Source organism: Onychomys torridus, chromosome 2 (genome assembly GCF_903995425.1).
Source record: "Onychomys torridus chromosome 2, mOncTor1.1, whole genome shotgun sequence".
In the NCBI taxonomy this organism is placed as follows: Eukaryota; Metazoa; Chordata; class Mammalia; order Rodentia; family Cricetidae; genus Onychomys; species Onychomys torridus.
The window spans coordinates 63,132,072-63,159,721 of NC_050444.1; the positions used below are offsets into that span (position 1 = coordinate 63,132,072).

A 27,650-nucleotide genomic window follows, 5' to 3' on the forward strand; every position below is an offset into this window, starting at 1 on the left:
GGCCAGGCCTCTCATACATACACTATCTCCAGACAGTCTTGCAAAGATTCCTGTGTCCCAGTCTTACTCTGGCTACATTCTTTTTTTTTTGGGGGGGGGGCTTCTGAGACAGGGTTTCTCTATGTAGCTTTGTGCCTTTCCTGGAACTCACTTGAGGCTGGCCTCCTGCCTCTGACTCCCAGTGCTGGGATTAAAGGCATGTGCCACCACTACTTGGCTTCCTGGCTACATTCTTAGTGGTAAAAGGAACAATCATTTACAGAGCAGGGGAAGGATCACTTAAGCTTGTACTGGGGAGGCAGCTTTCTGGCCAGGCCATGTACAGAGTTGTTTAGAACAATTTGTCCCAGGCACAGTTATCCTAGAGGTCAATGCTATTACTACCTTGAAGTTACTATTACTACATTACTATATGGTTATATGTGTACCTGTATCTCATTTAATCCCCCTGAACTGAGTAAGACCAATCATCCTCTTTCTAAAAGTGAAGAACCAGGTGGTATAAAGTGCTCACAGCCATACCTTGAAAGTGATTTGAACCTGATTTGTCCATTTTTTTCCATATCTCAATCTTTGCCTCCAGAGGAATCAGATAATATTGCTAGATTAATGCCAAGCCAGAACTTATAGGGCAGTGGGAGTTGTCTTCCAAAGCAGTCATCTGGAAGGCTGACACCTAGTCCAATCAGGGCTTTTATGTTCAACCTGTACCTGAAGCCCTTCTTAGGAAATGACATTGGATGCTTTTTCATCACTAACTTCCTGCTGAACGAATTCTCTGCAGAAGAAAATATTGCCACCACCAAAGCAGTCAATACCTCAAGATGGGGGTGGGGTGGGAGACAGTAAGCAAGGGAAAGGCATAGAGGTTGGAGAAAGATGAGCCCAGGGCAGAAAAGTGGAAGGCAGCACCGGATAAAGCGGGGAGGGATGGAAAGGAGGTTGAAGGGATCCTTCAGCTCTGTCAGACTGACCTGGCAGAGCAGCGTGAGGAACTAGTAAGGGTGGCTGAGCTGGAGGCAGAGAGACTGGAGAAGGGGCATCCAGGGAGCTGCAAGAGCCTGAGCAAGGCATGTCCACAGGTTAAAGAGGGTGGAGGAAGCTGCTGGGCTTACGGCTGCTGGGCATGAGGATGAGGGTGAAGAGCTATGCAAGGAGAGCCAGCTTCTTTGCTGACTTGGATGACTAAGAGAATTATAACGCCACTGGATAAAAAATAGACAGAAATGGGTTGACCAGTTTTGATGACTATGCAGGAGGGCATACTTGTTTAAACCTTTGAAGGGCTGGAGAAGAGAAAAAGCCACCAGAAGAACATCAACATACAAGGGATGGACAAAAGAAGACCTGGAGCCATGGTGGGCGGGGCAGGGACCAGGGGGAGTGGTGACAAGGGTGTTAGGGTTTTGAGAAGAATAACGGCAGACAGAGAGGAGCCAGAGCGAGTTCTGCAGGGGAGGGCTTTTGCCATAGTGACAGGAGAGACTGGTAGAGAGAAGGGACGGTTGTTTGAAGAAGTCCAGAGAGAGGAATCATGACACACCATTCTCAGGCTTGCTGACATTTGCACGAAAACTTTATTTCATTCTCAGTAACGATGGATTCAATCCCTGCAAGGCGTGGAGCTTCCCACAGTAGGATGCCCTTAAGGAGGCTTGTTCATCCACGGCAGGTTCTACTGTTCCTTAGCAAGTGTGAGCTAAAGGCAAGGGAGGCTGAGCAGGCTCTGGCCAATCTAGAGGTGAGAGCAAATGGTGGGGTGGTTATTTGACTCAATTCTGATGTACCAGAGTCCCGATAGCCTTGGGTCATGCTCCCCAGCCTATAGCAAAAATCAGTCAGCAATGGTCTGAACTTCTAGTTCTTGGATGGGGGCCAGCACAGGCTGCAGGAGTAGTCTGGGAAGCCAGGACAGACACAGAAACAGTAACTCAACTTTCCCAGAACCTGGAACATCTGCTCCAGCAATTGTAAATAAACACACAGAGGCTCAGCCTGGGAACCTATGCTCTGGTAATCATAATTTCTTACTTTTCAAACCCTCAATAATACCCTTCTGATGCACAAAACAAACAACAAACAAACAAACAAAGGTAGAAAACAATCATGACTTTATTAATTTGTCTTCAGGTGTAGTGATGGATTCAGTAAGTAACATTTCCCCAGTATGGCCAGAGAAATTTAGAGCATGCAGCTAAAGCTAGGGATAGATATATCTTTGTCCTTCTGTCCCTTCATCTAGACACTGGATTATGAGTGAAGGAAGACACTGGGGTAAGGGAACACTGGGGTGAGGGAACACTGTGGGGAGGGAACACTGTGGGGAGGGAACACTGGGGTGAGGGAACACTGGGGTGAGGGAACACTGGGGGGAGGGAACACTGGAGGGAGGGAACACTGGGGTGAGGGAACACTGGGGTGAGGGAAGGCAGGCTTGAGGTATGGCAGAGGACTGGCAACTTCACTGAGGCTGGATTCCTCCCAAAACCTTGACCTTGGGGAGCAAATGCATTTGGGGAAATAATCATGTTTTGGACATGAACAGCTTGTATTTGCTATTTATAAAAATTGGCCTGTAAGTGCTTCCCAAGTTGAATGAATGTATTATGACATTTGATGCTTTTGAAATAACTCAATAATCTGAAGACTTTCTGCTATGAGAGGAATGCTTGTTCTGTAGAATTAAATCTTGGTTATAATTAGGAAGGAGACTCCAAAAGTTACTATGTTCCCTGGCAGGGAAACAATACTTTCTCTCTACCCACTCTACAACCTGGTTTTAGTGAGAACTCTGGTTAGGAGACCTTCACATCTGGGTTTCAAGGAAGCACAGAATATCTATTTCCAGGAGTACTTTGGTTTTTAAACATACAAATATAAGTGTGGTACCCAGTACCTGTGATCCCAGCATTGGAGAGGCTGAGACAGGAGGGTAGCAGCCTAGGCTAGAGTGAGACCCTGCCTCAAAAATACCGTAAAAACAGGCGGTTAGAGCACTAGCGTCTTCTTCTGGCCTTGGTGGGCACTGCACACACATGGTACACAGACATACACATAGGTAAAACATCCATACACATAAAATAAAAATGTGAAAATCTTAAAGAAGACCTTGGAACCTATCTTTTACATGTTATGGTTTCCACTCTTTCCTTGCCCCTGTCTATCCTGACCCCAGAGAAAACCCTTTGAGCACACTGTTATTAGTGCTTTTCTGTGAGTCAGTGCTGCACAGAGCAATTTTCAGCTTGTTACATCTAGGTCCATTAAGACAGCTTCTCTCTTTGCGGGTAGAAGAAATGGTTATTTATGGAGAGAACCCAAACCCCGGGTGCCTGCCTACAGTAGTCCGTGGGGTGCTCCAGATTCTGAGAGGGTTTCGCAACCCCCACCCTGACTATCTCTGGCCCAGCTCCAGCCAGCTGCAAATTGTGTGGGTCCGGCTGCTTGGACGAGCTGATGCTATCAGCCTCATGGTGCCTGAAGCACACAGATAGGAACAGGCAATGGCGCCGTCTCATCGTATGTAGTAATGTAATTTAGTTTCTGAAATTCAAGCATAAAATATCTTGAAAGCTGATTTTTTTCCATCCACCTCAGGAGGGGGTGGGCATGGCATGGAATTCCCAGAGGAGCCATCTAACTAGCAAAATGGCTTCTGTTGTTGTTAATAAACAGTTCAAAGCAATGGAAAAAGATGCAGAGAGGATCTGCAGGGAAGGAAAGTGCCTGGCATGTCTTGCCTCTTTCCTTCCTCAGTGCTGTGCTGCTCTGGAGGTCCACTCCACTCAAACACTCCCCAAGCTAGGACTAGGGCGCTCTTCCTGCTGTGCTAGCGCAGGAACAGGCCCTCACCGGCCCCAGGATCATGCACAGCAGTTTGTGTGAAGGAACGACTCAGACAGAGCTGAGACGGTGGGTGGCTAAGGAGCAGGGCTTGCTTTCCCTTTAGCTCTGGGACCACTCTCCCCTGGGCCTGCTGCAGCTTGTGCCACTAGCCTTATCCCAATGGGGCTCCCTGTGGGCACCCTGATTGCTCCCACCTCATGTTCTTCTTCTTAGAGCTTCATCACCAGCCTTGACTAATACATTGCCTCTAAGAAGCTTCCCATGGGACCCAGGCTAGGTCAGACAATTCTGGAATTCTCACAATTCCGTTCCTCCTCAGTTTTTCATGCGCTTAAATTTTTTTAAAGATTTATGTATTTATGCCGGGTGGTGGTGGTGCACGCCTTTAATCCCAGCACTCGGGAGGCAGAGCCAGGAGGATCTCTGTGAGTTCAAGGCCAGCCTGGTCTACAGAGCAAGTTCCAGGAAAGGCGCAAAGCTACACAGAGAAACCCTGTCTCGAAAAACCAAAAGAAAAAAAAAAAGGTTTATGTATTTATTATGTATATAGTGTTCTGTCTGCATGTATGTCTGCACACCAGAAGAGGGCACCAGATCTCATTACAGATGGTTGTGAGCCACCATGTGGTTGCTGGGAATTGAACTCAGGACCTCTGGAAGAGCAGTCAGTGCTTTTAACCTCTGAGCCATCTCTCCAGCCACACTTAACAATTTTTTAAAGTGATTATTTGTACAAGTTGTTTAATAAATGTTCCTGAAAGTGCAGACCGTGTCTTTCTCCACAGTGTCTTCCCAGTGTCTAGAACAGAGCATCATGGGCTATAATTTGATAGCAGACAAACAATTCAAGGGTCTATTTGTAAGACAGGTGGCAAATGCTGATAGCCAGGGCTTTGACTAGTGGTTACCCTAGACAAATGTTGCAACTGCGCATCCTTTTAGGGCTTTTCTTAGAGCTAAGAGCTGAAAAACTGCCTTCCAGAAGTTAATTTGGAAAACAGACACAGCAGGAGGCCCCAAACATTCACACATCTGCAGGCTTGGCAGAGTTTCCCCCTCACCCCCTGAAAGGGGCCGGAGAGATGTCTCAGTGGTCAAGAGCACTAACTGCTTTTCTGGAGGATCTGGGTTCAATTCCCAGCACTCACATGGTGGCTCATAATCATCTGATACTCCGGTACCAGGGGATGCAATACCCTCTCTGGCCTTCTGGGGCACCAGAGATGCATATGGAGTATAGATACCTGGGCAGATTAAACTCTCGTGCACATAAAATTAAACGTTAAAAACCCTTATAGACCATGGCCAAAGTAGCAATTTAGCTCAAGATCAACTTCTCATTGTACCAACCACCAACCAAACAGGCTGAGACTATTTATTTACAATTATTTACTCTCATGATCTAACAACTGAGGCTCTTTTTGTTTGTTTGCTTGAGGCAGGGTTCCCTGGAGCCCAAGCTAGCCTTCTGATCCCCCTGTGTCTACCTCCTAAGCGCTGGGGTTACAGATTGTGCTGCCATGCCTGACTTGTCTCAGCTCTTGTTGAGTGTTAGAGGAGTGGACAACCAGCTTGACGTCAAAGCCACCAAAAACCCTTGGAGGGGACAGGTCGGCTGCTGTGGTCTGTCCATTCACTGTGCTTTTGAAAGACCCAGGGTTACAACCAGGCTCATGAGCCAGGCAGGGGACCTCTTGGGAGTTCAACACTAGGTCAGGAAGGCTAAAATTTGAGAACCTCCAGGACAGTAAACACATACTCTGGTGGTGGGTTCCTGCTTGCTGTGAACAGCAGCGACTGAGGTCTGACAGGTCTCTTCACCCCCTGGCAGCCCAGGCCTGCTTGGCTTCTGGCCCAGAGTTCCAGAAAGAGCCCCAGGGCAGAGTAAATGAGTTGTCCCAGGTCAATGCCAGATGCAAGCCTTGGGATTAGAATTCATGGCCCTGCCGGGCAGTGGTGGCACACACCTGTAATCCCAGCACTCGGGAGGTAAAGGTAGGTAGATCTCTGTGAGTTTGAGGCTAGCCTGGTCTACAGAGATAGTCCAGGACAGGCTCCAAAGCTACAGAGAAACCCTGTCTTGAAAGACCAAAAAAAAAAAAAATAGCCCTTCTTTCCAGCCAGCTGCTCCCTCCATCGAGTCCTGTGTGGATTCTTCTCAATGCTCAGGGTTGTATTCGATTTAATAAGGTTTGTGGTCACATAATCACAGCTCCTAAATAAAACAATCAGCACAGAGCATCCACCACAAGGAAAGAAAACAGGGCGCCTTTGCCCCTGAGAACAGATGGAGAGCAAGCTCTGGCTGAGGTTAAGATTGTTCTACTGGAACAAAAACCAATACAAACAAATCTCTTGGGGTTGGGCAGGGTCCTCATCTGCTCCTTTCTTCTCTATGAATACTTGTTGAAAGAGCCTGTGCTTAGCCTCATGGTAAGAGCCTCTTGGAAACTGGAGTGTGCAGTTTCCAAAAGCAAGATGGGGCAGGCTGAGGGACAGCCCAGGCCCAGGGCCATTGAGCATTTTCTTTTTACTAGTCATCAGTTACTACATTGCCGATGGCTCCATCTGCAGGAGCGCTACCTAAAAGCACTTCAGCTGGGGTGACAGCAGCCTTCATCATTCCTGCCTACCCGCCATCAGGTCCACCCATGTCTCAGTAAACCGCAAATGCTCTTTCCCTACCCTTCCGGCCCCACTGTGGCCGCTTGGTGCTAGGAGTGTGAGCCAGGCTGCATGTGTTTGGCTGCTGGGTAGAGTATACTATTTCAATAACCAGGGCAGTTTCTCTGACCAGTACGTTCGTGAGGTAAATGGCAGGTAGTGACTGTGGGTGTAACAGATCCCTCACTAAAGGATCCAGGAACCTATGAGTGTTGAAGAAGACAAGGTCTCAGGAGGAAAGTGTCTTGCACAGGGCCAGAGCATGACTGCTTGGGAGGAATGGCCCTTGAGCATCTTTGCTTGGCCTCAATCCAGGTGGATTTATGTTCTTTCCTCCTTTGCCAGCTCATTCTCTTGGCTGTGGGAGAGAGCCAGAGGCAGAAAAGGAGCTTTCACCTAGAAAATCCACGTCCTGTGCATGGTTGGGACTCTACCGCCTTCACACACTCATACTCCCTCAGCGTCACTTGGAGATGGTAGAGGACCCCTTCCCATGATAGTACTCAACCAAAGTCCCACCAGTGGGCCTGGGGCCACGTGATGGCTCAAGTTGGGGTGGGCAGGCAGGGAGCTCCCAGATCCACCGTTTCATTTCCGCTTCTACTTGCTAGACATGCTCCTCCTATTCACATCAGTGTCCATGCCCTACACCAAAGTCTTTAAATCAGACATGTTCTCATTGCCAGGCTGGAGTCACCGTGGTAGCCAAGGAAGGCCCTTGAAACATGCTCGGTGTCTCTCTTAGTGCCCCTCCCTCTGGCTCTGGTTGAAGAGGAAGGTACCAGGGATGTCAGGAGACAGAGGGCCTTTGCTACCCCACTTCTACAGAGTCCTACAGCCTTGAAGTATTTTGGTGTCAGAGCCTGCCCATGGACAGCTCAGGAGATGGCATGATGTCTCTAAAACTGACTTCCCTTTGAGAGGGATGGTGGTCTCAAGAGAGTTCAGTCAGGCTGGATGTGTGTCAGGAAAGGCAGGAAAGGTGCCGAGGCAGAAAGAACCTTTGCACTCACACGGATGGTCTTGGAAAGAGAAGAGGCAAGGCCCTTGAAGTGAGTGAAGGCTATTCAAATTAGAATACACATAGTGCCTTGATAATGTGGGTATCCCACTTGGGAGGCAGAGGCAGGTGCATCTCTGAGTTCAAGGCCAGCTTGATCTACAGGGTTCCAAGACTGCCAGGCTACACAGAGAAACCCTGTCTCTAAAAAAAACCAAAATAAATGAATAAATGAATGAATGAACAAATGAATGAATGAATGAATAAATAAATAGATAGATAGACAGACAAATAAATAAATAAATAAATAAATAAATAAATAAATAAATAAATAAATAAAGTGGGTCTCCAGGGACTCATTTTAGCCATGAGGCAGGGCTCCTTTGGGAGCTATCCAGCGTTCTGAATCACCTCTCCTGAGCACGTGGGTGGATCTGGACAAGGCCTGCCTACTGGGTAGTGGTGACCTTAAATGCCACCAGTTCATCTCTAACCATGGCTGACACCAGCTGCCTGCTTGGTCCATGGCCTGCACGCCGAAGTTGCTCCAGAATAACTCCAATCACTCATGGCTAAAGCCTGGACTTCATGCCAGAAGCTTGACTCTCTGGCCAGATTTTCAAAAAGGGATAAGATTCAGAATCTCAGCATGTCTGTTAAAAAAAAAAATGTCCCCAGTCTCTCTGGAAGTTCAGGACCAAACAAACCTTGTCCAAGGACAAGGTAGCCATAAGGAAGGGAGAAAATTCTTTGTGTGGTATTCATTAGATCCTCTCTTTACTCTCCCCTCCATGACTACTACACACATGCCAACACACACACACACACACACACACACACACACACACACACACACACACACACACACACACACACACACACACACACACACAGACACAGACACACACACACACACACACACACACACACACACACACACACACACACACACACACAGACACACACACACAGACACACACATAGACACAGACACACACACACAGACACACATACACACAGACACACACAGACACACATAGACACAGACACACACACAGACACACACACACACAGACACACACACACACAGACACACACACACACACACACACACACACACACACACACACACACACAGACACACACACACACAAAGAGCGAGCACATAAACTTTCCATTGTGTCATTGCAGAGAAAGTAGTCTTTCTCTGCACTTAGCTGATGCACCCTCTTTGTTCTCATCTTAGATATTACAGGAAGTTGGCAGAAGTACCCAAGCTGAAATAACATGATATATTTTCATAAATTCAAAAGGAATATAGTCTCTTAAAAAGTCCACATAAGAATAAAGGAGAAAAACATGACATTTAATCCCACCATCTAGAGCAGTTTTCAACCTGTGGGTCTCAAACCCTTTGGGGTCAAACGATCAGAAAACACAGATATTTATGTTACAATTCATAACAGTAGCAAAATTACAGTTATGAAATAGCAATGAAAATAATTATATGTTTTGGAGTCATCACAACATGAGGGACTTTATTAATAGAGTTGCAGCATTGGGAAGGTTGAGAACCACTAGTCTAGAGCTACCCACTGTTAGCCTCCTGGCACACAAATTCATTTGCATCAGGAGTAGGGAGTATAGTGTAATGCTTAAAACAAATGGTTTTGAATTGAGTCCTATTTCTGCCATTACTTATCTGTGTGGTTTCCTCCACAGATGGGGCTGAGGCAGGGCCTGGTGCAGGCCAGGGAGGTTCTCTGCCACTGACTGCATCTCTCCAAGTCCCATTTATGTGAACTTCACCAAGTTTCTTTCTTTCTTTTTTCTTTTTCTTTCTTTCTTTTCTTTTCTTTTTGGTTTTGGAGACAGGGTTTCTCTGTGTAGTTTTGGTGCCTGTCCTGGATCTCGATCTGTAGACCAGGCTGGCCTTGAACTTGCAGAGATCAGTCTGGCTCTGCCCCCGAGTGCTGGGATTAAAGGCGTGCACCACCACCTGATCCACTTCTTGCCTCTCTGTTTAGGATTGTCCATTCCTTCTTTTCCCTAGATTTATCCCCATGAGGCAGGGTTTCTCTGTGTAGTCTTGGCTGTCTGGGAATTTACTCTGTAGACCAGGCTGGCCTCTAACTCACAGTTAGACAGAGATCCTCCTGCCTCTGCCTCCTGAGTGCCACCATGCCTGGCTCCCTAGGAGCTGCTTCTATGAGTCGATCTGCCTCACTTGGGCAAATGCTTCTGCACTCTGAGTCCCGACACCTTGACGCCTGTCTCCACCTCCCCTCCCCTCTCCTTGTCTTCTCTCATCTCTCTTAAAAAATGATTTACTTTTATTGTTTGTAGGTGTGTGTGTGTGTGTGTGTGTGTGTGTGTGTAAGTGTACATGTGAGTGCAGGTGCCTATGGAGGCTGGAGGCCAGAGGTCAGAGGCACTGGATCTCCTTGGAGCTGGAGTTACAGGCAGTTGAGCGGTGTCTGATGCGGGTGCTGGGAAATGAACTCAGGTCTTCCATACACAGTGTGCTCTAAGCCATCTCCCTAGCCCCTCTGCTAACTCTTGGGGCCAGTGCCCAGCTCTTAGTGGGCCTTCCTCCCCTTCCCCCACCGAATGTGAGATTTATTACTGAACATGATTTGGGAGAGTACAGGACAGCAAATGGGATCCCTTGGGAGTGCAGGCCTGCCGCTTGTCTAGGGACCACAACTGGGAATATATTTGACTTCACAGTCATTAGGGATGAGCTGCTTTTTAGCTACTATATCTTCAAGCTCATCTGGATTAAACCTGAAGCAGGGCCTCAGTCACATGTTCCTTATTTTGCAGTTTGGTGAAGACAGACGTGATGACCTGGCCACTGTGCTTTGGGCCTTCCTGTCTGAAGCCTATACCGGGGAAAGCATTGAGACCAGATACAAGACTAGGCAACAGAAAATTGTCTTCGAGGTCCCTTAGGGCAAACCCATAGGCAACAGGCTGTGTGCACTCCCCAGAAGGCTGCTGTCCCAGACACTGCACACCATGACGAACAGCTTTATCTGCTGCAGTCAATGGCCTTTTCCTAGGTGACTGTTCTTCATTTTCAGAATCATTGGAAGTACTGATTAGTTCTGTTTGGAAACTCTATTTTCTCTTCAGTTTTTGTTTGTTTGTTTATGGACTGTGTAGCCCAGCTTGGCCTGGAGCCTACTATATATAGTCTTCATTTTTCCTTTTAGCTATCCTTATCTTGTTAATAGCAATCTTCTTTTCTAGCCAAATACACTAAAAATGGTGGTGGGGATATTTTTTAACCTTAATTATTTTGAAGTAATTAAAAATGTTTTTAATTATATTTATTTACTTATGGGGTGGGCAGTGTGCTACAGTGTACATGTGGAAGTCAGAGGACAGTTTCAGAAGTTGGTTCTCTCCTTCCACTGTGTAAATCCTGGGGGGTCAAACTCAACTCAACAGGCTTGGCAGCAAGTTGAGCCATCTTCCTGATGAGCCATCTCCGTAGCCCTGAAATAACTCTATATTTCTACATTGGGATAATTCAGAGAGTTCTTCATCTAGTTTCCCATAATGGTAACATCTTACTTAACTATGGTACATGATCAACTCTAAGAATACTAGAGCATTGCTATTAACTAAACTACAGATTTGGTGTAAATTTCTACAGTTTTTGTACTAGGATCCTTTTTCATTTTCAGTCTTGACTTTTGAGGTTAAGAAAATGCCTGGTTAGGCATTCCTAGAATATCTTTTCATTTTGCCTAACGTTTCTTTACAAATTTTTGTTTTATTTTTCATCTGTGTCTGTGTGTATGTATGCACATAATGGGCATTGGTGCCTGAGGAAACCAGAAGAGGGTGTGGGATCCCCTTGAACTGGGGTTATAGATGGCTGTAAGGCACCATGTGGGTGCTGGGAATTGAACCTGGTCCTCAGTGAACTGACCTTCACTGCTGAGCCATCATTTCTCCAGCCCCTGCCTATGTTTCTTGTAACCAGTTCAGGTTGTAGATGTCGGGGAGCATACAATGGAGGTGACAGTACTTGTTAGGCACACTGGGAAGTCCATGTTTCGTCACCGGCGGGATTAATATCAATCACTTAGGGTGGCACTCGACAGGTCTCTCTATTCTAAAATTACTATTTCTGTCATACTTCTTTTTCTTCGTCAGAATCAAATCACTTAGTCCAGCCCATATTGAATGGGAGAATCAAATTCCACCTCCTAGAGAGAGGCGTATCAAAGGAAGTGTGGATACATATTTAACACTACTACAGTAATGAATACGCAAGAGTGTCATACAACTATTCAAGTATCTCAGTTCTCCTTAAAGTGTCACCCTCTAGATAGAGCAGTCAGTGAGTCTTGACAGTAGCTATTGTTAATGATGTTCCAGTGGTAATTTTTATTTCCCTCATTTTTCTTCAAATATAAAACTTCAATGAAATATATTTCATGAAAAAAATATATACGCATTTATAATTAGAATTCTTCTAAAAGGAGTATTTGTCCCTTCTCCTTTGTTTATTTATGAATATCACTGTGGATTAATACTTATTTTACATGGGGGTTATAACCCAGTGTCATCACTATTTTCTTACAGCTTGCTCCTGTCTCTCTTAGACCCAAACTGTGGGTCTTCCTGACCCATGCTCTTTCCATTTAGACCTCTGGCAAACCAACTGGAAATGTAATATAGCACTTTCTTCAAAATAGTTAATGTATATTTAAAGACGGGGACTTCCTGTGTAGCCCAGGCTGGCTTTGAACTCAGGCTCTTCCCACCGTAGCCTCAAGTTCACCACCATGCCTAACTATATATACCTTTCCTTCCTTCCTTCCTTCCTTCCTTCCTTCCTTCCTTCCTTCCTTCCTTCTTTCCTTCCTTCTTTAAGTTATCTTATGTATTATTCTTTTTCAAAAAAGTATGTGTAAAATGGATAAAGCTAAAAATAAATAAAAATTTAAAGTGTGTGTGTGTGTGTGTGTGTGTGTGTGTGTGTGTGTGTGATACATGTGGAAGTCAGAGGACAGCCCCACAGAGTTGGTTCTTTGTTTCCACCTTCACATGGGTTCTGGTGATTGAAATCAGGACTCCAGGCTTCCAAGGCCTGAGCTATCTCATCCACATTCATTACTCTTCAAACACTGCTCTGAGAATCAAATTACTGATTACAGGACTCCTTTGCTCAAGACCCTCCAATGGCTCCCACCACTTAAAAACTCATTGACCTGACATTCAATAGTTTTAATAACATGGTCCCAATTTGCCAATCAAGCTGTTTCCCCAATTGCTTATCTTTCTAAATCCTCTGTTCTCTTTGCCCCAGCTGTTGACCTCTGTGTGGATGACTTCCAATGACTATTTCTAGTTTGGCTATATTACCTTAAGCCATTAAAAAGTCTGTATTGGTTTCCTTAACTTAAAAAAAAAATGCATGTTCACTGGGGAAACAAGACAGTATAGAGTAGATGAAGTGAAGACAAGCCTGGCCCCTCCCCTCTCCCTTTCCTAGGCTTTATTATTTTTATTTAAATCTACAGATGTTTTGACTGCATGCACATCTATGCACGTCATACATGCCTGCTTGCCCTCAGGACCAAAAGAGTTTGTAGTATCCCCTGGAACTGGAGTTACAGTCAATGTGAGCTGCCATGTGGTTGCTGGGAATTGAACCCAGGACCTCTTGAAGAGCAGCCAGTGCTCTTAACTGCTGAACCATCTCTCCAGCCCTCTTCGGTTGTTTTTAAGAAGTGGCCTTTTGTTAATAGCTTAGATGCAAGATTGTAAAACATGGTAGTGAACTTCTGCCCTCCGGGGTTCTCCCATTGTGCTGTAAGCCTGTATTCAAGACCTCCTCCCTCCTACAATAAATGGCATTCGGCATTCAAAAAAAAAAAAAAAGTGGCCTTTTACCAGGCAGTGGTGGCGCACGCCTTTAATGCCAGCACTTGGGAGGCAGAGCAGGATCTCTGTGAGCTCATGGCCAGCCTGGTTTATAAATTGAGTTTTAGGACAGCCAGGATTTTTTTTTAAAAGATTTATTTATTTATTATGTATACAGTATTTTGCCTATATCATGTCTGCACACCAGAAGAGGGCACAAGATCTCATTACAGATGGTTGTGAGCCACCATGTGGGTGCTGGGAATTGAATTCAGGACCTCTGGAAGAGCAGCCAGTGCTCTTAACCTCTGAGCCATCTCTTCAGCCCCAACAGCCAGGATTGTTATGTAGAGAAACTTTGTCTCAGAAAACAAAACAAAAGTAGCCTTCCAAGATTTTTCAATATCCTTTACCTTCCTATTAAACTGTTATTCCATAATAAGCAGATAAGCAGATATAGAGACATGTATATAGACATAAAAGCGTTACACAAATCTGAAAAGATTACATTAAAAATACGGTTGGGGTTGGGGATTTAGCTCAGTGGTAGAGCGCTTGCCTAGTAAGTGCAAGACCCTGGGTTTGATCCTTAGTTCCAATATATATATATATTTTTTATGTTTTATTGCAACTTATGTTTTCAAAGCTTTTCCTTTATTTTCTCATTTAATCTCTGACAATCATAAGACATAGAAGTAATGTCTATTATTTATTCCAGTTTGCAGAGAAAAACTAAGGCTGGGCAGTTCCCATGTAGTCAGTCCCTGAGCCAGAGTCGTTAAGTTTCTGGTCCCTTTCCTACTTTGCCACCTAAAAAGGCTGCACTGAAAACACCAGCAGGAGGCAGAGCATCCGAACATGTGTGGCTGCAGCTTGGGGGATGTGAGAGGAGACTCTCCTCCTGGCCTCTCCCTGCTGGTGAAGGTGAAATTGCAGGCTTCCTGCCAGCAGGGAGGTAAGAGGCAGGGATATATCTGTCCAATGCTGAGCTTTTCGTTTCCAAAGAAGTGCCAGGGGCTCTGCAGAATTTGAGAAGGAAGTGAGAAGACGTGAATGGAGTGTAGGAGGTCAAAGCCCAGGGGCCCAGCAGGGACAAGACTGGCCAGATGAGTAGCCGACAGGTATGAGGCAACATTTCCATCCTCGATGCATTTAGCTAACTTGTCCATACAATACCTGATTCCAAACACATGTGAATGACGGGACAAAAGTTCTATTGTCTGTGCAGGGAGGGATATGCCAGGATAAGAGTATACTTTTTAGCATTTGTTACACAAAATAGAAAAAGAAATAATAAAAAATAAGGTAAGTTGATTTACCTTAAGAGATACCAACACAAAAGTGAATAAGGAAGGAAGTGAAAGTTCTCATAAGGTTAGAACTGTTGCTACTTTATACTTTCAGACTTTAAGATGCATACTTATATATACAGATTTAAACACAGATGGAATCAGACTACCCACATTACATATGCATCTTATGATGGCAACTTTATGTAATACACTTTTTATGCTACAGACAAATATATTATAAGCACCTCTTCATCTAAAAGTTACTTATTATTAGTGTGCATGATGTGTGGACACACATGCCACAGTACATATGAGGAGGCCAGAGGACAACATAGAATCGGTTCTGTTCTCCATCTTCAGGTGGGCTCTGGGATCAAACTACAGTCTCCAGGACTATGGAGCAAGGACTTTCACCTGCTGAGTCAGCTCATCTAGCTGGCTGCCCTTTATTTTGAATGTTACGCAGCCAAGGCTGGCCCTTAACTCCTGATCCTCCTACTTTGGCCTTCCAAGTACTAGAATTATAGGCATGAGCTACCACCCCCCTTATAAGACTTCCTATGTATGCTGTGGGAAGAGTGTTCCATGATTGATTTATTTAATAATACTCCATTACTGAAGGCTTAGGCTTTTTTTTTGGGGGGGGGGGAGTAGGTTAAGACAGAGTTTCTCTGTGTAACAGCTCTGGTTGTCCTGGAACTCACTATGTAGATCAGGCTGGTCTCGAGTTCACCGAAATCCTCCTGCCTCTGCATCCCAAGTGTTAGAATTAAAGGTGTACAGCTTTTTAAAATTTCTTCTTCTCACTATGATAATGTTGCAGTTACTGTAGTTGTTGTGTTTATTGTAACTACTGTAATGCTACATTATAAAATTATATACATATTTGTTTTCATTTTTTAAGGCAGTGTCTCACCACAGAGCTCACTCTGGCCTTGAACTTGTGATCCTCCAGCTTCAGTCTCTAGAGTTCTGGGATTACAGGAATGGACCATCACACCTAGATGTATTTATTTGAGAACAATTATAATGCCCAGTAAGTCTTTATACATTTGCCTATTTTTCTGGGTGATGTTTAACCACAGTCCTAGAAATAGGAATGATCTTCATTGCCTGTTGTCTCTCCTCACCAACTCAGTTTGTGGGGTGCTCTGGTTTCAAAGTCAGGAGGACCAGCTGTTGTATGACTTTGGGCAAGTTCTTTTATCAATGCCTCTTTCCTTTCACGGGTGCAGCATTACTGAGTTTGCAAGGCTGCCATTAGAATGAAGGGAATAAGGAATGTAGAATGTTTCACAGCATGCCTGCCATGGTCAACAAACAGGAGCTGGGGCTTATATTTATGCCACCTATTTCTCATTTGCATGTCCCATCTAGTCTAAAGTATTCGTCAGTTCCAAGTTCCCTGCCACCAGAGAAGCCCTGGGATACTGGATAACTCGAGCTTTGCTGTAATCAAGACTAAGAGGTATTGCCCTCTCACTGGGTCTGCATTTCCCAGGGATGCCTTAAAGCTGTTTTCCAGAGTGCTGTCTTTAGTGGCTAAATCACAAAGAGACAAACACTCCTTTCTCCCTCTCAATTATTTTTATTAGGTTCTTAATCAGGACTGTTTACTCCCTGGACACTGCAGACCAGGCCGTTTAAACAGCCAGCTCTTCTTTTCTCTAAAACAAGATGCTATATTACCTCCTGGAGGTGGCAAAGGTTCATGGAAAACATATGGGGCAACAGACCCTGAAATGCATAACCCTAGAACAGCAGCAGCCCAGGTTGAATTCCATCACCCGTGTCCTTCCACAGCTGGGCTCCATAGCCAGCTCTGCCAAGTACTCATTTATAGAGCTGAAATTAGCCAGGACCCAGTGGCAACTCTGTGACATGCCAAAAGGGGGCAGTGTGGTACTACAGTTAAGAGAATTGGCTTTGAGGCCACATACCTGGGTTTGAAGTGGCTCCCTAATTAGCTATGTGACCTTAGTTCCCTCTCTGTAGATTAAGAGTTGCAAAGGTTAAGTGAAACGTTGCATGTTTGGTAAATGCTCACCAACAGCAGGGCACATGTTAAATATGATGGAATGACAGGTTACTAAGAAAAGGAGATAAGAAACTGAATTTTTCATTCATTCAACAGGTATTCAGGGAAAGTCTACTATGTGTGGGTACTTTGCAGGAGAATAATGTAAAAACAGAAATGGTCTCTGCCTTATGGAAATTAGACTTCATAAGGCCCTATTTCAATAAAACAATTATTCATACATTTCTCAAATCACACCTGTGAAAAGTACAATAAGGAGAGAAGGTCCCCGAGGTGAGCTTAGAAGATGAGTTGGAGTCAACCTAAACAAGAACAAAACATCCTGAAAGCAAAACTGTCTGCAAAAGCACACTGAAGCAAGGGGAAGCAGACCTTGGAAGGAAATCGAGGCAGGGTGCAGTGGCAGAGGCAACAGGAAGAGGTGAGCTGGACAGGAAGGTTGCAGGAAGACTATTTGAGGCCTTGCAGGCCATCTGAAGAATCTGAGTCTTTTTGTTTCGTTTCCGGACAGGCCCTCTTGTAGCCCATGCTGGCTTTGAACTTACTATGTAGCTGAGGATGACCCTGATGTCCTGATCCTCCAACTCACAAGTGTTGAGATTACAAGTGCCCTTACCATTCCCTACTCAGGATTTGAACCTTTACAGGTGGGGACAGAAGTTGTTGGCGTGTTAGGGGTGACAGACTTGCCTGATACCTAGCAGCACACTTTCCTCTATGTCTTTGTGCTGTTTAGGGAGTTTGAAAGTTCAAATATGCATGTTCCAGGTTCACCTTGAAACACTATGCAGCCTGGGCTGACTTCAAACTTGAAGCAACCCTCTTGCTTCAGCCTCATAAGTATGGGGGACCACAGGAGGTATGCACCACCACATCTGCTTTTGGCTGATTGTTTCATTATTCTGAGGCAGAAGGTCTCACTATATAGATTAGGCTGGTCTTGAACTAACAATTCCACTTCAGCCTTCCAAGAGCTGGACACACAGACACATGTCACTTCAGATCACTGATAATCTCTCTTCATGGGATCAAAGAGATTGGGTTTCACATAATTCTTGCTGGAGCTATCCAGGAGAGGAGAGAAAATAAATAATCCATGGCAGGTCCTCTCTTGGAGCAGAAAATAGCCCTTCAGGTTCTTACTGTTCAAGGAAGAGCCAGGCACATGGAGGAGTGAGGGTGGGCATACAAGCTAGCACAAAGCATAATCCTATAGTGTTGGCCCTGTGAATGTGAGTTCTGCATGTGTTGATTCAACCAAGATTTGATTGAAAATACTAGGTAGAAAATATCTGTACTAAACATGTACAGGCTTTTTCTCATTATTCCTTAAGCAATATAATATAATAGTATAATAACCATTTATACCCAGCATGGTGGCATACACCTTTAAGCCCATCACTTAGGTGGAAGTACGTAGATCTCTGAGTTCCAGATTAGCAGGGCTACATAGTAAGACATTGTCTCAAAACCAAACTGAATCCAAACAAACTATTTACCTGACATGTACATTGTGTTAGTCATTATAAGGAACCGTGTGAGGATTTCAAGTGTACAGAGTGCATGTACATTGTATGCCATCCTATGCTTCTTCCAATTTTGTTTTTCTTTGAGACAGGGTCTGCCTATGTTGTCCAGGCAGTACTGAACTTATGTACTCAAGCAATCCTTGAGGCTAAAGGCACATGCTATCATGCTTGGCTATCAAATAAATAAGGGGCTTGCATATCTATGGGTTTTGGTATTGGCAGAGGATGGGGGCACTGGTCCTAGAGCCACAGATGCTGAGAAAGAACTGCACTGGGCAATGGCCACTATCGCAGAGTACCTGATGTCTTCTGGCTCTCAAAACCAGATCCTGGCCAGCCTGCACCTCTCAGGCTTCCTGCTCCAGCAGAAGCTCTGTTGAGTTGGACACAGTGACCAGAGAACTAACAACAGCTGGGTGACAGAGTCGCAGGACTTGTGTAGGTAGGGTCAGGGTCTGTAAGCAGCAGTTCCCAGCTCTGTGCTTCCAGGTCAGCTGTCCCACTGAGAAACTGATGCATCTGCTTTATCTATCTGGGGTGCACGAACACACAGCACAGTATCCATAGTCTGTCCGCTGAGCAGAAGAACCAAACAGGAGTGGTGATCATGGGAGGCACAGGGATGCTGAAGCGCCAGAGATGGTAACTGTTCTGGCCCTCAGAGGTGTCTAAACTGGGCAGGAGAGAGGACTCAAATGCTGAGTTGCCCTTCCCATGCCTCCCTCAACCTCTCCCAGCCTGTAAACAGGAAGCCACGCTTGGGTCCCTGCCAGGGCCCAGGCTTGCGCAGGAAGCTGAGGAAACAAGTGTGGAAGACTCTCCTCAGTACAGAAGAGGGCTCCTGAGAAATTCCTGGGAAGGGAACTAAAGCCAGCTCCCTACTCAACTCTCCCAGAGGAGGACAGCCTGGGCTGCATGCACTCCCCAGTGTGGGTCACACATGGCTCTAGCAGGATTCAGCGAGAGTAGATCCAAATCTCAGGGAAGCACAGGCCACCAGGGAGGCAGAGGAGTCGGTGAGGCCTGAAGATCTGTTAGGGCGTCTTGGGTTGATGAGGAAGGAAATGATGGTATGGGTTAAGGGCAGTGGGGGAAAGCAGATGTACAGGAGAGAGGGCCAGGGCTACTAATGGGGATGAGGAAACTGCTAATGAAATAATGGACCAATGACCATCAGGGACTGCTGAGAACATTAGGTAAACGATGCTGAGGAACCTCTGTAATGTGTTGTAATCAGGCTAACTACCCCATCAATCAGTCTGAACACCACAAAAAGTAGGACAACTGTGCCTGCCGAGGACGCTGTTCACCTCAGAGGGGAGAGGGAAGCGCACAGTGCATCCACCAAGCACTCTCCATACAAAGTTGAATCTGAATCTGATCTACTACTAGTTTACAGAAATGTAGGAAAGAGAAGAACGGGATTAAAAATACCATAGGGATGTGATCACCCAAATCCAGAATGTAGGAAACTGGAACAACAAAAGATTTTCAAACAGAGAAATTGCAAGAAAAGTGGAAGGGAGGAGTTTGGGCTGAAGAGACGTCAGCCAGGAGGAGCTGAAAGCCCGTGATGCATGAGCCTGACAAGCTGGGTCTGATCTGGAACCCAAGATGGAAGGACAGACTGACTCCACAAAGTCGTTCTGATCTGCACACACACACACACACACACACACACACACACACACACACACACCCAATAAAATTTAAAAAAAGAGAAAGGTCAGCTGGGTGGTGATGACATATGCCTTTAATCCCAGCACTCAGGAAGCAAAGGCAGGCAGATCTCTGTGAGTTCAAGGCCAGCCTGGTCTACAGAGTGAGTTCCTCAACAGCCAGGGCTACACAGAGCAACCTGTCTTAAAACAAAAACAAAAACAAAATAACCAAAATAAGCAAGCAAGCAAGGTCAATTAAATGCTATGTATGGATTAGTTTCAAACAAACCAAGTAAAACTTTATGATGTTAAAAATTATTTTTAGATGTGAAAATATTATGGTCTCTATGACTTTAAAAAGAGAGACATATGCTGATGCTAAAGAGGAAAGAATTATTTAGAATTCTGTGGGGAGGGCACAGGTGAAATATTAGTCTTGTGTTGACAGTTGTTGAAGTTGTTGGGTGAGTACCTGAGGGTACTCATTTTACTTTCTTCTCTACTATACATATGCTTGAGGGACACTCTGACAAAATGTTGGAAAGAACACAAAGTCGGCAGTCTGGGGCTGCCTCCTTCTCCAGCCCAATGACATAGGGAGGGATTTTCAAATGTTTCCTGAGTACCACTGACCTTTGTAAACTGAACTAGCAGCAGGACCAGGCCTTCCCTCCATCAACAGTGAACTCTCCAGGAAGGTGCCACTGTGACCACAGGACTCACAGACATGGCACGGGGAAGGGTGGGGTCTTGGCTCCCCTTCACAGCTCCCCTTGCCCCTACCCTCTCATGGGATCCCCCTCTGAGAATAAAGCTCTTTGGTCTCTAGGCTGGCCTCACCACAGCCCCATCAAAAAGGTGTGATTGCTGAAGGGAAGGTACACCTCTTCACCCTGTCCCACAAAAGCTCCCCTGGGAACCACCGATGGGAAAAGGAAATCACCAACCTTTATCACCATCAAACTGGACCAGAAATGATAGAGCAACGTGCAGTTCATCTGCACATGCATGATCTTACTCATTTTACAAGTAGCCTGAAAGAGGCTAGGAGGCTGGCCAGAGGGCCAACCAAAGATACAGCTAGGATGCACCAGCTGACTTCCTGGCACAGTTGGGCATACCTCCTGCTCCAAGGCCTGCCCCTCACTAGCTCCTTAGGGTCTCTATAATTAAAGATACTTAAACCAGTTCCTCCTAAGGGAGCTTCCTGAGATTGCCTCATTGTTGTATCTCAGAACCTCCAGTCCGTGTAAGGTCCTATCTGAAGTTGATGGAGAGGTGATAAGTGGCCCAATCTTGTGCCACTGTTTTGGACTCTCTAACTTACCTCTCTGATATCACACAATTCTTCCTCCTCTTCCCTGAGCCACTAGCCGCACACACATCATGATCCCTGCTTGGTCTTTCTGATCCTGCGATCCCTTCTAAGCCAGGGCTGGGAGCGACAGGCCGGCTGAGAGCAGAGGTTTTCTGGAAGCTAGCATCTTAAGTGGACTGCTCTGGGGTCCACAGAAAGTTCAGTGGAGGCTCCCCTTACCAGCTCTGCAATCTACATGCCTGTGGCTGATGACTTTCCCACCAAGAGGTAGGCCTGCCCTAGACAGAATGCCTGTCACATTTAGCTTCTGCGCTAACAACATGAACCTGGCATGCTAAAAACAGGCTGTCCAGGATGGTATTCTTCCTTCTCTCTTCCCACCAAGACCTTGGGTACCTTTCCCATCTCTAGGAGAATATGTGAAAAACACACAATGCTGGAGGACTCAGGTAAGAGCTCTTCGTCAACAGAGCTCATTAAATATTCAATATCACCACACTATTAATAGCTCTCTCAGTCCCACAACAGAGCTGGCAGCGTGGCTAAAGTTTTCACTACCAACGGGAGCAGGGCTACACTGGCCCTCCCACGTGCCCATTTCTGAAAACTTACCCAGTGCTGCAAAGGAACAGGATGGAGAAAGGCCAGTTTGGAAGGGGCTCACTGGGGAGTCCCTGACCTGCCAGGGAACAAGAAGAAGTCACTCCCTGTTAGCACCCCAGGACCTTGTCATCCTGTGGTCTGAGCTCCAACAGGCAGCTTACCTGACCCCCGCTCCCTTCTCACTGTTCTCACTCAGCACCTTTTCTTGTGTCTCTACCGTTCACCTGTTTCTCACCGTGATTTTGGTTGTGTGCTTTAGTTGTTCAGGGTCCGTCTCTCCCGCTGGATGGCCATGTTTGCTTTCTTGATTATTCTATTCCCTACATATGCTGCACTGTCTTGCATACAGCAGATGCTCAAAGGATGTTTCTTTGAATAATGAATGAATTCTTCAATCCATATATCCCCCTGAAACTCCCACAATTCTTCAATATGTACGTTTCTGCTCTCTGGCTCCCACCTACTCATTCCTCAGAATCCCCCAACTCCTATCTGCTCTTATTCATCCTCAAACAAGCCAGCTGTCTTCTGTAATTCCATTTCACAAGGCCAAGTTTCTTTTTTTTTTTTCTTGTCTGACAAGTCCTTGGAGTAGATGCTTCCTGCCAGTGAGATAGAGGAGGAGCTGGGGACAAGACTGGGGACAGCACAGCTCACTGGAGTGGACAGCCTGAGCCAGAATGCCATATATACCACTCTATCTAGTGCTAGACTAGATAGAGGTTAGAGGCCTCGAGACTGGTTACTGTCCACAAGAATAGCCAGGGAGGGCTTCTTGAGGAAGCAGAGTTGTCCTGGTTTTGAGGAATGGGTAAGAGTGAGCAGTCGGAGACGAGAGTTCTTAACGAGAATATTCTCTAGGTACCAATAGAAGAGATTGGTGAAGGGGATGGCTGGTCCTACAGAAAAGCTGGTGAATGGTAGAAATGAATAACTTTGAGGGATGAAGTTGGTTTAAGGCCTCAAAGGCCCATGAAGCTTGATGTAGAAAACTGAACTAGGCCTCAAGTTGTAAAGGGATACACTGGGCCTGGGACCAGGACATCTTGGTTCTGGCCAGGCAAATGCTAAGCTGCCCTGGGTAACAGCCAAGCCTATTCTCTGTCTTCAGACCCCACATACAGGAGTACACAACAAACAGCAAGAACCATCCCAACCTACTTCCCAAGGTGGGTCAGGTGCTTGGGAAATCCATTGCTTCTCACTTAAAAAGGAATTTAGGGTAGGCCTAAGACTTCACACAAAAGTCCCACACTGGGGTAAAAGATGGTATGCTTGCATCATGTTGAAAGAAAGAAAGGAGGGCCAGGAAAAGATAGAGCGTGGAGGACAGGCCTTGAAATACAGAGATTAGCAAAAGCTCACAACAGGAAACAAGCGCTGCTCACAGTGTCTGGAACATGACTGCCTCATCAACCGTGTTTCTGCTCCAGCACAATTCCTGGTGCCTGTTTTGGAAAGAGCATGGCATTTTCCAAAGAGCAGTGTGTCTCCAGGTGTCTTGGCCTCTTGGCCAGAGGAAGAGCCTCTACCTCAGGGAGAAGATGGGTATGCACCCCTTCATGCTCCCATCCATCGGTCCTGCGTCTTCCCTGTGAAGTCACAGGCAGCTTGAAATCTAACCTTCTTTTCCTAATCCCGGTCATTTAGGACTCAGGAGTCTTAGTCATGTGCTCTACTCTCTGAGACTGTTTATCCACAGGCTGAACAGCTGCAGTTCTTCCAACCATTCTCACATGACATGATTTCGAGTCTCTTTGTCACTCTCTTGAATGATGACAGCAAAGAATTCAGGAGTTCCCGCAATGCTGACCAGTGCAAAATAGGACCATCACCTCCTCAGATCTGCATGCCATACTTCCATCAGTGAAAACCAATGGTACATTAGCTTCCTAGCGGCCACCTCATATGGTAGGCTTACATTAGACTTCCTATCCTCTGAGGCACATTAGCTTCCTAGCGGCCACCTCATATGGTAGGCTTACATTAGACTTCCTATCCTCTGAGGCACCAGCTCTCTTTGAAAAGTTACCTCACCTATATAATCACATATCCTTACCTTGATTCCACCTTGAGGAATTCTGACAACTATCTTTCTGGGAATAACGGTTATATTACATATGCCAGGCATATTGGCATGTGCTTGTAATCTAACATTGAGAAAGCTGAGGCAGGAAAATCATATGGATTTGAGGTCAGCCTGGACTGCATAATGAGTTCCAGGTCATCATGGGCTACAGGAGTGAGAACCTGTCTCAAAAAAAAAAACCAAAAAAAAAAAAAAAAACCAAAATAACAACAGAAAGATTTACATCACACATATAAGATGTATTTTTTGATTAGCATGAAGCTGCCATTTATTTCACAGCCCCTGTGGCCCCTACCTGACTGCCAATCAGCCCAGCTTCTATGCAGTTCCAGGTTTGCCTCTTGATTTTACACTGTGAACAAAAAGGCCACCATATTTCAAATATGCCCCAAGTCCAACATGACAAAAGGCCAAACTATTAAATATGATCATGAAACACAGTGGCAGTCACAATAATATGGGTTTCTCAGATCCCATGGACAGGTCTACTACGTAGAGAAAAACTTAAAAGTATCCATTTGTGTATCTAGGGCAGCTGGAGAAGGCGAGTACTTCAGTGAAATCACAGAAGGAAAACCAGGGTCTCCTTAGCCTGGAGTAAACCAGGAAGGTGCTGAGGCTAGCAGGGGCTCTTTGTGCTGCTGTTAAGGGGTTATGGTTTCATTTTAAGCATGGCCACCTTCTCACCTAGCCCACCAACTTTCAAAGACTGTTAACTTTGCGTACTCTTCAAGACCGAATGCTGAAGATCTGGTTAGGGACACTGCGATAGAAAAGGTCAACTTCCAGCTCTTAAGTAGCTATGTCACAAGACTGCCGCCCTCAGTGAGACAGCTTGCTGAGAGGCTCCTGTCCCCCAGAGTCTCCCTTTCCTGTGTTGTCTGCCCAGGATAATGATGATGATTAAGGGAAGCCAGGATAGTAGGGCAGAGCACCGAGAAGGCCATTCCTCCCACTGAAGACCATGGCAGACATGGAAAGTCAATAACATTCACCTTTCTCACAATACCAGGACTCTTTCTCAGAATCCACCCACACAATGCCCCAGACAGTCACTACACTTCAGTTGGCACGGGGGTCAAAACCTTACTTATCACCCATACCTTGTGTCACTTAGAGACCAAGAAGTGATTATGCAGGAATACCCTTTGGGCTGTCCCAAAGGGCAGGGGCACTTCCTAAGGCTTCAGACTAGGTTCTGGCATGTCTCTTAAACCAGGAAGCCATTTCTTGTTTTGAATCCCAATGACACTCTTCCTGACAAGATATCTGGACTATAATCTTTATTTTCCATACTGCCTGCATGAACATAGAAGGACAGAGCACAGCCCACAGGCCAAAGGAGAAACAGAACTAAGGCATAGGTAGCCAAGCTAGAGCTAAAAGTAACGTTGAGAATGGGTAAAGCATACAGAATGAATTATATCTCAATAAATCTGTAAAAAACTACCCACAAAACTGAACAGAAAGGAAGTAATGTTTTTCTCAAATCATGAGAAAAAATAAGACCCTGTGTACATGCTTCTCTACCAAAGATCACGAGGAACTTTCTGCTGCTAGTGGTAAGTCAGACTCTGACTCAAGCTAGCAATATCCCACTAGCTCAACACTGGGGAAGATTGCATGGCTTCTAAGAGAGGCTCAAAGACACAGGGAAGCGGCTGGAGAGATGGCTCAGTGGTTACAGGCACTTGCTATTCTTGTAGACAACCTGGGTTTGATTCCTAGAGCACACGCAGTGGCTCACAACCACCTGCAATTCCAGTCTCAGGGGATTTGATGTCCTCTTCTGACCCCTGCAGACACCAGGCACACACATGGTACACAAACTAAACACTCATAAACATTAAATGATAAACAGATTTAAAAATTACAAAGGAAGAGCAGAGAAGAGTATACGTTTAGAGCAGTCACAACACCGACTCTTCTAAGCCACACACTAGAGACAGTTCAACAGAACACGCTGGCTCTGTAAGATGTTAGTAACAAACAAACAAAAGAAGAGCCGGGCGGTGGTGGCGCGTGCCTGTAATCCCAGCACTTGGGAGGCAGAGGCAGGCAGATCTCTGTGAGTTCGAGGCCAGCCTGGGCTACAGAGTGAGTTCCAGGAAAGGCACAAAGCTACACAGAGAAACCCTGTCTCAAAAAACAAAACACACAAACAAACAAAGATGTTAGTAGTGCAACATTCAAAAATAATGTTCTGGGCTGGGTGTGGTGGTGCATTCCTTTAGTTCCAATACCTGAGAACACAGGTAGGCAAATTGCTGTGGTTTTTTTCAGGCCAGCCAAGGCTACGTACTGTGGGAAACATTGAGTTTAACATAGTTGAACATGCTGCTTTAGGCAGAACTGGGCAGAGCCTTTAAACACTAGTGAACGCTGTTTCAGGATAGAGTAGGTAGTGTTTCCCAAGGAATTTGAGCAGGAATCCTTTTTTATCATAAGTATCTCAAAGGATCAATATTCTCAACAAAATACCACAGGAGATGCAGTTCTGAGTCATTTTGGCTGATGATATCTAATTTCTTTATTGGGATACAATTAATATGGGAGCCATAAATAACTTACAGGTTGACTGTAGTTATACTAAAATCAACTATATATTGAAATACATAGATTCTCACTTCATAGTTTATGTGTTATTCAGCTTTTTGTTTTTTCCACCCAGTGTCAGTACGTAGCCCACACTGGACTGGAACTTGCCGTGTACCCCAAACTGGACTCAAACCGAAGATCCTCTTGCCTCAGCCTCCCCAGCATTAGGATTAAAGGTGTACACCCATGCTCAGCATTTCAGTAAATCTTTTTAAAATTGAATTTTGAGGATTTTTTAAATTTGTATTTTTATTTGACTATATGTGTATGTGCTATAAGTGTGAAGATGCTCATAGTGGCCAGAAGAGGGTGTTGGGCCCCCTGGAACTGGAGTTATAGGCAGTTTTGAGCTACTTGATGTGAATGCTGGGAATTGAACTTGGGTGCTCTGGAAGAACAACCAGTGCTCTTAACCATCGAGCTATCTCTCTAGCCCCTCTGGAGTATGCTGGTGGGGGTTGTGCGCGTGTGCTTGCCGGTGTGTATATACATTTGTGCGAGCACATCTGGAGGCCAGAGATCAATGTTGGGTTTTCCCCTTATCACTTTCACCTTATTTTTTGAGACAGGCTCTTTCACTGAACCTGGAGCTCACAGATTGCCTAGACTGGCCGGCCAATGGGCTCCAGGGATCCACCTATCTCTCTCTCTCCAGCGCTGGAATTACAGACCCATCCCACCAGCTTCCTTAGGAAACAATGGCTTCAGACTTACTGAGCCACACCTTTGCTTCCTTTAACCAGAACCTCTAGGTAACTGCTTCAGCCTGATTCTCTCCATTCCCACCTCTCTTGGGGCTCCTTGTACCAGTTTTCCCACAGTCAGCTGAAAGGCATAGTACAGCTAAGCCCTTTCCACACACAAGGCTTGTCTTAGGTTTCTATTGCTGTGATAAAACACCATGACCAGAAGCAACTTGGAGAGGAAAGGGGTTATTTCAGCTTACAATTTTCAGGTCACTCTCTGTCCCTGAGAAAGGTCAGGGCAGGAACATGGAGGAAGGCACTGAAGCAGAGGCCATGTAGGAGTACTGTTTACTGGCTTGCTCCTCATGGCTTGCTCAGCCCACATTCTTATATACCCCAGGACCATCTGCCCAGGGGTGGCACCACCCACAGTGGGCTTG

General features: G+C 45.6%; 1 protein-coding gene and 1 pseudogene across 4 annotated transcripts in view; both read right to left on the reverse strand.

Annotated features, from left to right (window-relative positions):
- Fam219a (family with sequence similarity 219 member A) overlaps positions 1-27,650 on the reverse strand; it is a 55,602-nt gene that overhangs the window by 21,858 nt on the left and 6,094 nt on the right. The gene's annotated exons all lie outside the window — the stretch shown is intronic.
- On the reverse strand, positions 10,444-10,557 carry LOC118578996 (annotated as a pseudogene).